The sequence below is a fragment of the Poecilia formosa genome, unplaced genomic scaffold (assembly GCF_000485575.1).
Source record: "Poecilia formosa unplaced genomic scaffold, Poecilia_formosa-5.1.2 Scaffold656, whole genome shotgun sequence".
NCBI classification, from domain to species: Eukaryota; Metazoa; Chordata; class Actinopteri; order Cyprinodontiformes; family Poeciliidae; genus Poecilia; species Poecilia formosa.
In genome coordinates, this window is record NW_006800595.1 from 14,027 (window position 1) to 16,424 (window position 2,398).

Here is a 2,398-nt window from a genome sequence, read left to right on the forward strand (position 1 = left end):
TTCAAAATGTGTCCTCAGACAACCAAAAGTATAAAAGTTATGTGAATAAGGAGTTAGGTTTGGAGGCTGGTTCTAGACCAGATGTACCATAGGGACCAGGTTAGTCAGTGTTTTTCCATGGCAACACTTGAAAGACAATGAAAGAAAAAAACCAGAGCAATATTTCATCATTTGATATATTAAGTGAGCCAAAGAGCCACTTGGGTCCCCAGAGATTCAGGTTACAGATCCCTGGCAGATGGAAAGTGTGATCCTATCTCCATACAGCAGCTAAAAGTGCAGCACTACAATTTTTAATTCATTGTTAAAGTAAAATTGTGAAGGTTAAAAAAAATCCACCACTGAGTATTAACATAAGACATTTATTTAGTATAATTTCTTTGGTACCCTATTGGCCCCCATCTAGAACTGCCCCTGGGCAGCAGGTCTGTGTCTGACATTAAAAATACATTAAATGACCAGTGGATTCATAAAATATATAAACATTTCAAAATAAAACATACAGAAAGCCCTAACAAACCTTTTAAAGTAGGAAGTATTTTTCTATTTACTGTTAATCTAATGTATGATTTGTTCTTTAAATCATCATTTGTACACAGCAAATTCAAAAGTGTTAAATGTTTTGGTGTTAGTAGACTTTGTGCAAAAGCAGAGTTAATTTTACTCTTATAGAGTCACATTCTGTTTATGTAACTCTGGGGTGTATATTATTAGTAGTTAAAATCCAGTGTTAAAACAAAGTGTTTCCGTATCAAATCTAGAGGTGTTAAAATGAAATCAATAACTCTTTACTTCTTAACTCTGAACTTCACCAGTGTATGGAGTGAAAATCGTCTTAAAATATCTGTGCGTGTGTAAAAAGATTTGTGCGTGTGTAAAAAGATTTGTGCGTGTGTAAAATGATTTGTGCGTGCGTAACAGGATTTGTGTGTGTGTAAAAATATCTGTGCGTGTGTAATACTCAATTTGTAAAACTTAAAAATAAAATAAACCTTCTCCTACGCCTATACATGTTGAAAAAGTACACACAAATCACCTGGTACACACACACAAAACTGCATTTACACACAGATCCAGTTACGAGTGCACAACTATTTTTGAGACTCATTTCACACTTCGGGGAAGCTCCCAGATTTGTGTGTAGATGATGCGTTTACATGTTAGTAAAGGTTGGGACATCTGGGTTTTGCTCTGAGTCTAGTGTTTTTATCCAGTGACGTTTCTCACTGTGCCGAAGTGGCAAATACGTTAGTTCGGTGGAAAACGTTATATCTCAGCACTTCCTTATAATATCCTAAAATTATTTACAGACATATTGTGCATTTTTGAGCGGTACAGGAGACAAAGTGGTCTGAAAAACGACCACTGGGTGGCGGAATGGTTCGCTGGCCGGAAAAATAGCCAGGCAAACCCAGAAGCAAGACGGAGCGTCCCGGTGGTCTGTCCTCTGAAGTAAGTAGGAGCTAAACCTGCAGGCTTTGCCCTCCGATTATAATGAGACATGGAGTAATTATAAATGATTTCAGATTACGTTTGATATGTCTGGTATTTTGATACTCTGCCCTCCTCATATGTTTCTGTTAGCAGGAGCTAAAGTTTATGTGAGCTATTCTACGTTAGCTCTTCGCAGCTAAATCCGTGGATTTTTACTGTCACACTCAACACAGTTTGATAGTCTGTCTTCAGTCTTAACTTTATCCCAGGTTGATTAAGTTTTATGATGCCGAAGTCGACAAACATCTTCAGGAGTTTATGGCAGTTATAGATGTTGGTCAGTATCACTGAAACTGTATTTTGTTGCTTCAGCAGTAATGAAGGTAGATCTGGACCTGCAGGAACATTATCTGCAGCTAGACTTTATTCACAATAACAAACTGAAAGGTACTTCAATTATGTTGACTTTTCAACATATTTAAGGATTTAGTCTAATGTTCACACATAGGCCTGTTAGAATACTCAATAAATCAATTAATCAGATGATAAATTAAAACAAACTCAATCATTTCCATTGGCATAATTTATCGTTTCTGTTTTTTTTCTCACTTTCTACCAAAAAACTGAATGATAAAAGTCTTCAGTTTGGTACTTTGGTCTTGATTAGACCTTATTTTGAAAAGCAAGTTTGTTTAAAAAGACTTCAAAATTCATTAGTTTTATTTATTCTTGATATTAAAAATGTCTTCCAGTTCCAGTGTTAAATGTTCATTAGAATTTGAGAATGTGTTCTTGCATTATTATTTCGTCATTACCATTATATTACTTAAAAAATGGCCTCAAAAGAACTATATTATCGTTTGTCGAGATAACTTCTGGAACAACTTATCATACAGTAAAATTTGTCATGACGACAGACCTATTCACACATCCTCCAGAATCTTCAGATTAAACTGTGTTTGTG

The 2,398-nt window shown here is 35.4% G+C and overlaps 2 long non-coding RNA genes across 4 annotated transcripts in view; one reads left to right on the plus strand and one right to left on the minus strand.

Annotated features, from left to right (window-relative positions):
- Nucleotides 1–712: 712 nt before the first annotated feature.
- The window catches only part of LOC107834543 (uncharacterized), a 5,086-nt gene continuing 3,400 nt past the window's right edge, over nt 713–2,398 (minus strand). The window contains exons 2-3 of the long non-coding RNA XR_001660337.1: nt 993–998; nt 713–806 (exon numbers count right to left, since the gene is read on the minus strand). This is a non-coding gene — a long non-coding RNA (uncharacterized LOC107834543). The remainder of the gene's footprint in view (nt 807–992; nt 999–2,398) is intronic.
- The window catches only part of LOC107834542 (uncharacterized), a 2,095-nt gene continuing 804 nt past the window's right edge, over nt 1,108–2,398 (plus strand). The window contains exons 1-2 of one of the 3 annotated variants that reach the window (XR_001660334.1): nt 1,108–1,452; nt 1,807–1,881. This is a non-coding gene — a long non-coding RNA (uncharacterized LOC107834542). The remainder of the gene's footprint in view (nt 1,453–1,806; nt 1,882–2,398) is intronic. The other 2 variants (XR_001660335.1, XR_001660336.1) reach the window with 2 other exon arrangements.